Source organism: Podarcis cretensis (genome assembly GCF_951804945.1).
Source record: "Podarcis cretensis genome assembly, chromosome: 7".
NCBI lineage: Eukaryota > Metazoa > Chordata > Lepidosauria > Squamata > Lacertidae > Podarcis > Podarcis cretensis.
Genome location: NC_137176.1, coordinates 35,204,138 through 35,216,576, shown reverse-complemented (window position 1 = coordinate 35,216,576; position 12,439 = coordinate 35,204,138). Strand labels below are relative to the sequence as shown.

At 41.7% G+C, this 12,439-nt stretch overlaps 1 protein-coding gene across 3 annotated transcripts in view; it reads right to left on the bottom strand.

Annotated features, from left to right (window-relative positions):
- SLC66A2 (solute carrier family 66 member 2) overlaps positions 1-12,439 on the bottom strand; it is a 64,612-nt gene that overhangs the window by 4,252 nt on the left and 47,921 nt on the right. The gene's annotated exons all lie outside the window — the stretch shown is intronic.

Sequence of the window (12,439 nt, the reverse complement as noted above, 5' to 3'; positions counted from 1 at the left end):
ATAAAGGCTTGCTTTGGATGAGCATAAGATAGAATTTTAACTCGAGCTTTCCAGGTTCACTCCCCCTTCCATTTATTTATATTGGTTTATAGCTTATCCCAACTCACTAGACAATCAGATTATGCACACATACCAAGAAATAAGACAGTGTCTCCAAGTATATAAATAATTAAAAGAAGGAGTACCTTAATCATCACTCATTACTTCGTATAAACTACCCTTGTGAGTCCTAAAGCACAATATTATTGAAACTTTTCTTTCTATTCAGGTATAATATTGAAGTGAAGGAAGTCAGAGATAGCTTTTATAATTTAAAAAATAAATTTTCATTAACACACTCTCAGTAGTGAAAGTCAAAACCACTGCCAGTTTTTAAGTGCCTGTAACAGTCTTAATGCATTATAAATGGACATATTTTTAATGGAATTATAAGCAGGGCCCAGTAAAAGCTTTGGAGTTCATTGTTATAATAACCTAAAATATATTATGCAATGTGTATGAAATATAATTGAAAGCGATGAGCACTTCAGCTCTTATTTACAAGTAATCAGACGCAACCATGTGTGTGACAAAATAGGGAAAACGTCCAGCATTTCTCTAACCAGTGAGAGAGAAAATGGAAGCAAAGAGAAAAGTGAAATGAGACAAGTTTATACTCTAGTTGACAGCAGTCCAGAAAAAGAAGGGAAGATCCATGTTAGGGATACGGTTATTTGTTTATGGTTCAATACAAGTCATAAGTAAAATAAAATATGAGGTGTGTAGCACAGTCCCCAACGTGGCAACTAAGAAATAAGCTCCACTGCATTCAATGGTATTTAATCTGTATTAAGAGGGCTCAGGATTACAGCCTAAACACAAGTCAACTTGTGTTTTGAAGAGAACAAAACTATCACAGCCGTGCATACACTTCATACAAACCCAGTTATAGAGATCACAAAATAAGCTTATGCAAGAGATAAATTAATGCTTTAAAATGATCAATCCTGAAGGAAGGGTCTTCATGCTACGAGAGTTGCAATCCTCTCACAAGCTACTTAAGAGGCCCTGAGATCTCAGTTTCCTGGGGATGGTGCCTGAAAACCCAGAAGCAAAACAGGAAGGACTTCATAGAAGAAGAGGCAACTTATCATAGGATCCCGAGCTACTGTCATTGGTGGTGACTGTTGCAAATGTAACTGCAGTCCGTTCTGCTCATGCTAGGACTAGCAGAAAACAAGCTACATGCTCACACACCACATGGGGCATGCACTGGGAAACTGTTGAAAGCCCTGGATGCAGATACAGCTCTCTTGCATGAATCAATACCAAGGACAGCAATCAAAAGTGCAGCGGGGGGTTGCTTTCTGCCTTAAGGAAGACTGCCATTGTACTTGCACAGAGCATTTCTCAACATTTTAGTAACCCATAAGCTCCAACATTAAACCCTATGTATGCTTTGACGTTCTCATTAAAGTATTGAGACAACAGTGTTTATGGTAGCCTTTGATGCTGTATTGTGTGCAGTCTAAGAACAGGAATGATTCTACACAGTGTTTCAGTAATATTCACTATGCATCTTCAATCCCAACCCATGGGAAGCACTGTGGAGGCAAGACAAAGCTTAGAAATGGATACATGGACATCCTAAACTTCTTTTTAACCCTGAACAATAATAAACCTAGACAATTTATCACACACACACACACACACACACACACACACACACACTGTCTTATTTGACTGTGCTTTTTAAATGCTGCTTTAAAAAATATTTTGCACCCAACCCTACAGCCCTGAGTTTTTGCACATAAATACAAAAGAAAAACATTTTCAGATGTTTTAGTTAATGCCACATATTTTTTCAATATGCCGCAGTCACTCATTTATCAATGCTTTGTATTTCAAGCCCACTTAAAAGGGAAGAAAAGATAAAGCAGCACAGTTACAACCCCCTCCAGTTTAGTAGAAGTGTGTTTGGCCAGAGGGCCAGGGAGAAAAGAAAGGGAAAGTTGCCCCCACTCCATGCCCACTCAGGAACTCATCTGGTACAATTAGTGACACTGGAAATTTCTGCTTCATGTGTGCCCCCATTTATGATATTATTGTCTCTTCACTGCACAAACTCAGCTTCCCTGATGAATAAGGGCATGACTTTTTTTTTTGCATATATCTAAGAAAACCAGGCTAGCTTTGCAGACACACCACTTTTTCCTATTCAGTCATTTCAGAATTTCATATGGGAGAAAGAGACTTTTGTAAGCTGAATAAAGCGCTGCCTTCTGTGAAGTCCAACAGCCGCTCAGAATTCTTTTTTCTTTTTTTTAGGATGGGGTGGGGGGAGAAAGAAACCCCAGATAGGCAGGAAGCTAGAAGTAGCACACAATCTGCCTGGAAGCAAGAAAGAAGCCAAGTGCATGGACAGATAAGGAGGATTTCATTTCACAAAGGTTATTTTCCCCATTTTGAGCGGCTGTTCTACGGAACAATTTTCCTCTCCATTAGTAGAAGGGGGAAGAGATATGCAACAATGCAATCGTTTAATGAAAGATACAGAAGGCATTTTAACAAGCTGGGAATAAGCTAAGAAGACTTTGAAACCCTGCCGATTTAAAAATAAAAGGTCCAGAATGTGTAGAACTCAAATTTTATTTGCCAAGTGTCTAGCAACCATGTAGTGTGCAGATCCATGTATATCAAACGTGTAACAAGGCTGTGTTAATGGTAAAATTCCAAAGGGAGAATTTAGTCTGACCCAAATGCTGCTACAGATAGGTAGCCGTGTTGGTCTGCCATAGTCAAAACAAAATAAAAAAATTCCTTCCAGTAGCACCTTAAAGACCAACTAAGTTAGTTCTTGGTATGAGCTTTCGTGTGCATGCACAGTGCATGCACACGAAAGCTCATACCAAATGCTGCTTTTACTGATACACTAACATTTCCATATTGGACTATAAAATAAAATATAGACCCAGGATTCTGAAGCTTCAAACAGACAGCAACAAACAAACAAACAAACAAACAAACAAACAAACAAACAAGAAAACTTGTTGCAGAATTTGGCAATCTCAGAAGTGTAAGATTTAAGACAGAAAATGAATGCTTCTACTATAGTACTGCATGGTCAACTCAAGGACAATCCCCAGCTCCTGGAGTTTGCCACCAAGTTCGATTGGTCAATGGCCCTACAAAACCAACATTCACACTATACAGCTCTGCAAAATGCAAGTCCTGCTGCAGCCTCCAAATTTCCCGAAAAGCAGAAAACAAGCAGTATATGCCAGAACCCACAAAGTTAATACAGTGGTACCTCAGGTTAAGAACTTAATTCGTTCTGGAGGTCCGTTCTTAACCTGAAACTGTTCTTAACCTGAGGTACCACTTTAGCTAATGGGGCCTCCTGCTGCCACCACGCCGCCGGAGCACGATTCCTGTTCTCATCCTGAAGCAAAGTTCTTAACCCGAGGTACTATTTCTGTGTTAGTGGAGTCTGTAATCTGAAGCGTCTGTAATCCGAGGTACCAGTGTACATTTACAGCTTCAACTTCGTTAGTGTGTATTGATCACAAGAGGCTCTCCTCGCAGAATTAAGTTTTTCCAACTGCAGAATTGAACACACTTTGTTGCATATCTCCAGTGGGCTGCTCTTCCAAGTTACTGTGATCTGTCACCAAAGGACCTATCAGTTAGGGAAATGTTAACAGCTCCATGGCTGTCAGGAAAACAAAGCAGCAGGGCCAGGCAGGGATCAAGCATGTGGTGAACCGAGCCGCAACATGGCTGGTTAACTAGCAAGAGGTGCACGAGTAACATCGGGTCTTGCAACAACACATATGCCAGAGGGAGCGAAAGAAGCAGGAGCTGCTCTGAAAGAGATGTTATTGCCAGAGGCTCAAGCAACAAAAATAGCACTTCCCAGCGATGTAATGCACTCCAATGGTATCCAGTGACAACACACCTCCCCAGTACAAGCGCTTTTCTTATAGCTGAGCTCTTCAAAATTACTACTTTTAAGAACGGTATGCAAATGCAACACTCCAGTTATGCAACGCATAAAACTGCATTTACCACACACCGGCCTTTTTCCAGCAGTACAGCAATGTAATTTAAAATATGACAGAATTGATATTTATGCGACTGCAATTTATTCTCAGAAAAAACACCCAGCACCCCCCTCTCACTTTCTTAGTCAAGTACCTATGATACTACTTTTTGTGCACTGGCAAGGAGCACCCTACTATCCATGGGAAAGATACATTTTATTTTATATTTTGCATGCCACATGCCACATGAAAAGTAAAAACTTCAGTCAGTCAGATTTCTACTGTTTGTAGCCAGTGGCCGTTACAACATTAACGTACACAAAAACAAACAAGACAGTCCAAGAGAAAGTTAAACATAGAAAATATTCAGAAATGCAAAAAGTCAAACCTTGAACATTATTATAAAGTTCTGCAAGTCATTTAATATATTTTTTAAAATTTCCTTTGACAGCACTGCTTTGGGTCAAACCTAGTATGATTGATATTTACACCTGCAATGTTTAAAAAAGCATGCTCAAACCTAGTCATCTCCAGGTTTTTCTAGACCTAAGCAAGACATCATGGATTCAGGGCTCATATTGAAATATTTAAGAAAAGGTTATTCTATAAGCTACCCCAGGCAATGCAGTCCATTGCCCTGCTACTATTTCCTTGAGATTTTAATGTATATTTCCCTACATTCCACTTTGCACACTGTCAGGTTAGCACTTAACCTGAAACTCGGGAAGCACTTATGAAACAATCTTTGAATACAGAATTAACCCATTTTTGAGCTTCAAGCATTGAAGAGCCAGTTATGGAGACTGCCCAAATCGGACCACAGTGAAGCTCTTCTGTAATGTGGACTGCCAAGAAGGTGCATGTATCTTCATTGCTCTGGAAAAGCATCAAGTGTCTTTCAAAAATAGATGAAGATGTGTCCTAAACCATTTCTATTTAATCCCTTATCTGTGTCTTTCAGCTAACAAGAATGGGAAACCATTGTAGCTTCTCTCCTTTGCAGTGGCCTCTAAGTGTTCGGGTTCCAATCCTGAGCCAAAGCAGTGGTAGAAGCTGGAACGCCAGAAGACAGGGCTGGCCAAACTCTGAAACATTAAGATAGCAGCTGGATTTCAGGGCAATCCAGAAACACAAAGTCTTAAGGAGAAGCAGAGGTCAAGCACATGAAGCAGTTCCAAAGTGGGTGCCATCAGACAGCATGGTTTAGAGGTAAAGCAGAAATCAAACACAAAAGTGGGTACATTTTCAAGAGCAAAGTACAGTGGTACCTCGGGTTACAGATGCTTCAGGTTACAGATGCTTCAGGTTACAGACTCCGCTAACCCAGAAACAGTACCTCAGGTTAAGAACTTTGCTTCAGGTTGAGAACAGAAATCACGTGGCGGCAGCGAGAGGCCCCATTAGCTAAAGTGGTACCTCAGGTTAAGAAGAGTTTCAGGTTAAGAATGGATCTCCAGAACGAATTAAGTTCTTAACCCGAGGTACCACTGTATTAGCAAAGGTCCAAGGCCCAGGGTCAATGAGGGTAGTAGGAAGCAGGAACAGGAAGTTGGGTGCACAGAGCCAACAACTAGTGTTGTTCCAGCAAGTGACAGTCTTCATTGGGGAGTTATGTAGACTGGTCACCCAGTCCCCACCGACATCTCTTAGCCCAGCCTTCAAGGTTGTCTGCTTCTAAGGGGGTCCTTTTCTCTTGAGAAGTCTAGTTCTTTTGGACTTGAGCTGTACACTCAGTTGAACAGTGGATGTCAGTGCCTGCATCTTCTGGTGCCAGTATTCAACAGCTGAAAGAGAAGCAGCAGGTCAATCGAGAACGTCTTTCATGGGTCTTTCTGGTCCTCTACTGTTGATGGGCCTGGCGACACTTCTCCAGAGATGTTGGGGGTGTCTGGGGTAGCACTGGAGTCAGGAGATACCATAAGGTCTTCAGTCTTCATGTCAATGGGGTTTTCATCTGACGGGTCATCCTGGCTTAGGCTTGGATGACACTTAGCTTGGATGACACTTAGCCAAATGAAAATTAGCACAGGGCATGGTTTATTGTTGAGGACACATTCTATGTTAGATGGAAGAAAACATATTTTACTGGAGACCATGTGAAACTCCCTATGGATTACCAATTCAGACATTTCCACAGTCTCCCCCCCCCCCCAAGGCATAGAGGCCATCTTGTAACGTATGATGACTATATTCAGGAAAGCCAGACTTACACTCAACCAATTTGCCAAATACAATTTTCATTTAAGCAACTTGGTAGCTCTTAAGTACATGTACCTTGGGTAGCTCAATAACGAAGAGAAATCTTGCAAGTGGGCATTTTTGTAACTCTGTGCTGCGAGAGAAACTGAATCTGCATACAGCTACTAAAATGGCAAAGGAGTTATTCTGGATCAAGTTTGTGAACACAGACAAATGGTCTTGCTTCAGTTACATGCTTGCTGCCAGGATAATGGCAAATTGTTTCTTAAATCCAAGCCACAGAATTAGACTTCAAAAATATACATGACTTTCCAGAACTTCTCTCTCTCTCTCTCTCTCTTAGTGGGTAAAGACCTCAGATGGGTCATTACTACACTGTGGTACATCTCACTGTGCAAAATGTTTGTTTCACTAGTCTCAGTTATAAGACTCCCAGTAGAAATCTCACCATTATTAGTGTCATCTATCTGGTCTGACTGCTTATGCTAGCTTGCATCTGCCCTGAGCAAGTATTTTTACTGTCAATTCTTTGAACTTTCACTTAACCATTACTTACACTTTTCTGCTTGCTACTTGAAATGCATTATGAAAGATTGGGTCTACAGGGTTTTGTCTTCCCATCAGCTGCCACCACTTTGTGGAGAACCACCACCTCTAGCCCCTATTAAGTAGAGGAATCCTACGGTTAACTAGGGATAGGGAGGAATTTGGTTTGCATATCTCTGGGTGCTTAGCAATTTCTAGTTGCTAGGTGTTTAATATCTGTAGGTACAATATCCCGTTTTCTATTTATACACTCTTTTAAGATCCCTGCCTCATACAATTTAAATAAAACCTCTCAGATTATCAATGCAGCATTTTAATTCCAACTTGTTTCTTCAACCGCCTTTTACTACACATAGTAGCTGAGTATAGATATGAGACAAACAGAACTGGAAAATATGCCAAGTTTATTAAAGATAATATAAAATAATAATAAATGGTTTGTTTGCAGGTTGGTTATTTAATAGTATGTGGTATAATAACTGTTCAAAATAAGTTGCTGTTGTTTTAAATCTGCTACTGTCACTTGGGCTTTGACTAGATGAGCCTTGTGGTTCCTTCCAACTCTAAACTTCTATGATTCTTTGACTCTTGAGACTGCTGCTGTCCACCTGACAGACATACATCAGTTTTCCTCTGAAGTCTTCTTTCTGCTGAAGGACTTAGCCACAAAGGTCTTAATAGGTGTCTTCCTGTGGCCAGCTACTGACTAGTCAGAAGTTAAACTGGAGAACTGACTCCGGGGTTTTGCTCTCCTGGGTGGCTTCCCTAAGCTTCTGCCATCAGGGATTCTGAGCTCACTTTCTGCATCTTTAGTCTTTTCAGTATCTTCACCCTCTGACCAACCAACTGCTGCTTTAATGACTGACAGACTTCAAACAGTATTTTGCCCACCCTTATACTGCCTCAGAAGGGACGCAGGTGGCGCTGTGGGTTAAAGCCTCAGCGCCTAGGGCTTGCCGATCGAAAGGTCGGCGGTTCGAATCCCTGCGGCGGGGTGCGCTCCCGCTGCTCGGTCCCAGCGCCTGCCAACCTAGCAGTTCGAAAGCACCTCCGGGTGCGAGTAGATAAATAGGGACCGCTTACCAGCAGGAAGGTAAACGGCGTTTCCGTGTGCGGCTCTGGCTCGCCAGAGCAGCGATGTCACGCTGGCCACGTGACCCGGAAGTGTCTCCGGACAGCGCTGGCCCCTGGCCTCTTAAGTGAGATGGGCGCACAACCCCAGAGTCTGGCAAGACTGGCCCGTACGGGCAGGGGTACCTTTACCTTTACCTTTATACTGCCTCCAGCCAGAACCAATTTTACCAATCATCAGGTCCTTCCTGGAATTCTGACTCCTCACTGGTGTACACCTAAGGACAAATTCTGAACAGAATAGCCACAGAAGGGCCAATCACAATTTAACCCTTGTCAATTCTCTTGACCCACAGAAAAGCTAGATTCTGCTATTAACTGCCATAACAGAAAACCTTGCATGTTGACAAAACACCTAGTTGTTTCTCAGCAGACTGCCACATGTACATTGGCCTGGTTTGTATGTTAAAACTAAGCTGAATTATGGCTAAGCATGAACAAGTGGGTACAAAAAACCATGTCTAGTTTGCTTCTGCTACCATCATGCTGCTATCATGCTACCCACAGCCCTGCTGTGGTTTGCTTTAGTGTTACACAAGAACCCACATTCAAGGTTTGTCTCACTACAGACAAAACTTAAGCTGTAGCCAAAGTTTGCTCTTTGCTTACTGCCCATGGTCTGTCTGGGAGACAAAAACCATGAGCTTGGGTGTGGATATAAGAAGACAAATCATGGCTTAGTTCTGGTTAGTGCTTCGTCAGGAAGGAGCAAAACAGCTGCAATTTTTGCAGTAAGTACTCACAAGCTCAATTCGTTCATGCTTAACCAAGGATTATCACTTAATGTGAATTAGGCCTTAGTATCTTTTCTGGCTTCAGTCAGAAGTGAACTGTCAGTTTTTCCCTACACAGTTGACCCTTTACACAACAAGGTACATTGACATTTTTGCTTACGATGCAACCGTTTCTTCACATATGCAAATACTGCCAAGAAAATAGAAGCAAAGAGGGTCAAGAATGATAGTTTCCTCTCTAAAATTCTAGAGTGCTTTCACCGAACAAGTCAGTACAGAAATTTTAAAACGCTACATGTCTCTTCCTTGATGTAATGACACCCTAACTATATATATGCCACGAACATCAGTGCAAGTGTTATTCATTGGACAATTAAGATGCCCAGAATCTTAAAAGGCTCTTGCAGCAACACCCACCCCCCAAATATGCTATAATAAATGTGTTAGTTTTCAAAGTGCTGAAAGAAACATTGCTGTTTTTGTAAGTAAACTATGCACATGATTGCATTCTTAGTATGGCTTTATTGCAGAAAGTCTATGACATGTGCCATCATAAATTTATTTATTTTATTTACTTGCTTGATTTATCTCCCAGCTTTCTCCCAATGCAGGGCCCCAAGGTGGCTCACAACATGAATTAGAAACAGACAGCAAGGAAGCTAGTTAAAGGAAAATGCAAGCCATGAAATCAAAGAAGCTGTTGGGAATTTAATGGCAATCAAAATTCCAGATTGGTAATAATAATGCAATCCATGTCCCAAGCTTCCAAATAGTGTGCTTTTATTAATGGGGACGTTTTTAAAAGAACTGGCAGCTTATGACAATTTCACATCAGATTGCACCCTAAAAATATGGAATTCCTGAATGAGCAGGTAATCGTCCCTCTTTAAAGGCTGACGGGATGCAAAAGTTGGTCAACCACTAGGAGTTCTAAATTTGAAACTCATTCCGGCATGCCAATGTGCACAACCTCAGGAAGGAATTTCTTATGTCACTTTGCAGCAATCTCTCTGGCATTACAGCAACACTGACAATCTCAAGAGGAAGCAGTATGTCCAGCCCTCATCTATCACAAAAACCAGTTGACCGGAATTGGGAAGGAAGAGCTCTGGCGGTTATTTTTAGAACATTGGCATGAAGCAGAAACCATATCCCTGAGTGAGTGCATAACATAATATCAGTGGTTTGTTACAGCATACTTTTTTTGGGGGGGGGTATACACAGCCCTTCAGTAATAACATATGATAGAAGCTTCACAGCAGAGAAAGATGATCCAGAGTGAAATCTGTGTCACGCTCATGAAAGAACTACATCAACTTGGAATGTGTTTACCATTGATGGACTTGCCTCAGAGTGGGTGGGAATTAAGGTCAAATTCATCTACCAATCACAGAGAAGCAGAAGTCAGCAAGAACCTACCCACGTCAACATCTCTCTGGGTGGTTAAACACTGGCATCAAGTAGCACATGTGCGGCACGCAGATTCTAAGGATTCCAGGGTATTTTCTCATTTGCAGTGGGTTTCCTTGGTGTTGCTAGATTCACATTAGATTTCCTTGCATGCTCACCCCACAGGGTTATATTCCAGAAGCAGCCTTAGTCCAAGGATAGTGCATAAAGCAGACCTACAGGCAACAGCTGCTTCATGAACACAGATGGCTTCTAGATCTTCTCTCTGGGTGTGCACATACACACATATATATTACCCTGTTGTTATGATCAGAACAATATATTGTGAGTTTTGATCTCATGCAACCAGTTCTCCCAAGCAGATACATGCTGAATCTAATGGATACCCCAATGCTCTTTTTTTTGGAGGGGGGGTATCTGGTAGCAGAGTCAGCAATCTTGCCCATGGAATAGCACAAGACATGAAGCCATCAACACAATTGCACCCAAGTTCCCATTTCCAATGCTGTGAAGCTTCCTGGTACGTCAGAGAGCTCCAAACAATGACACAGGCACAAGACCTGTCATGAAGACAGCACTGTGTGACTGTGCCACAGCCTCCTGACAAACCGTGGGGTGCTGCAAGGCGCTACGCTTCATCCAATGCTATTTAACATCTATATGCAGTCACTTAAGTTATATCTCCCTATGACTGCAGGAGAGCAACATCATTTGGAAACAGGGGCCATGAAAATGGATGAGTTGTGCACCCTAAACTCCAGGCCACGGTGCACATAAACAAGCGCGGGTTATTTACCTTTTTATTCATAGAGACAATTGAGAACACCAAGTGCAACAGCGTTCTACTTATTTCTAATATGAATTCTACAAACAATTTAATGAGAGATTATTATTGCTTTGGGGAACAATTCTTGCAGGCTGAGAGTCACAGCAGAACCCACTATTATTAAATATAAATTTATTTAATCCTTCTTCTTGCAATCCCCTCAAGAAGATATGAATTTATAGTGGTAATAAAATATTTAAAACCCAAGTTCAATTTAGCTGGTACCATGCCAATGATTCATATCTTTGTATTATTATATTCTCTCCATGGTCTGTCCATGCTATTTAAATATTAGGAGGTTTTCAATTACAGTAGAATATGAAGTCTCTCTCTCTTGTAAATATAAATATATATTAAAGTTTTCCTATTATAACTTTAATACTCCCCATAGCCTGAATCAATGGTCTTAAAATACAAGTGTTCCACAAGAGAGCTAGTGAAAATATCCTTAGTTAATTTTTGTGTCTTAATCACACCCTTCAGCAAGAGAAAGCTTTGGTACATTTAACGCCAGGGACATATAAAACTCCATAAATGGTGTTCTCCTCTACTGTTTATCTCTTCTCCCATGGCCATCATCAGACATAAGGAGCTTCCCACAATGCACTCGAATTCATCAATCTCCTTGTAGTGCTAAATCCCGCTTAATGTTACCAACAAGGTAATAAGCTGCAAGCAGTAATTTGTTTAGAGACTTTAATGTGTGCTGACTGACACCAAAATTGTTCAACATGACTGAAGGGTAGAGGAACAACAGGGCCACTTTTAAGAGTTTCTTTGCGTTGCCATGGGGTGGTGAAACTCCAAAGGACCAGTCCCTGAAGCTGCTGCTGCTGCTGCCTGGCTGAAGAGCTAGAGGACCAGCAAGAGAAAGCACAGCCTGGATCGTTTATCCAAGCAGCACCAGCTCCAGCTTCTTGGTTCTGGTCTGGCCTTCCCACACACAGAGGAACAATCACAGATGTCCCCTGGAGCCACAATTGCTCCTGGATGGACCATGCAGGAACATATACAAGCTCTCTTACAAGTGCACTGTTCCAAAGCATCACATGAAAGGGAAAGGGGAAAGGGAAGCTCAAACTCTGTGAAGTTGCACAGCAACCTCTCCTTCCTCCCTTCTCCCACACTGCTCAGTCTTTCATCTGGTGAGACCATCTAACAACTAGTGAAATTGCAGCTACTGAGAAAATGCAAGAGCAGGGCCAGACCTGGCCTCTGAGGAGAGCTGGAGAGGGGTGGTGAAGATGTTGCGGAGGGGGGGAAGGGGTTGGCACGCCCTGCCTCATCACACATACTACCCCCTCAAATTGGTGGGCATTCTGCAAGTGTATGTGGTCAAACAAATAAATATAAGCAATAATATTTCTTTTCTTACGTTTATATCTCACCTTTCTCCCAATCATGGAACTCTAATGGGGAGGTGGTATCAAAAAAACAAAGATATTCTAATGAAAAAAACTGGGAAATGAGTCACTGTCTAGAGCAGGAATGACCAACATGCTATCGTACAAATGTTACAGGAGTACAATTCCCATCATCCTTGAGCACTGGCCATGCTGGCTGGTGCTGAT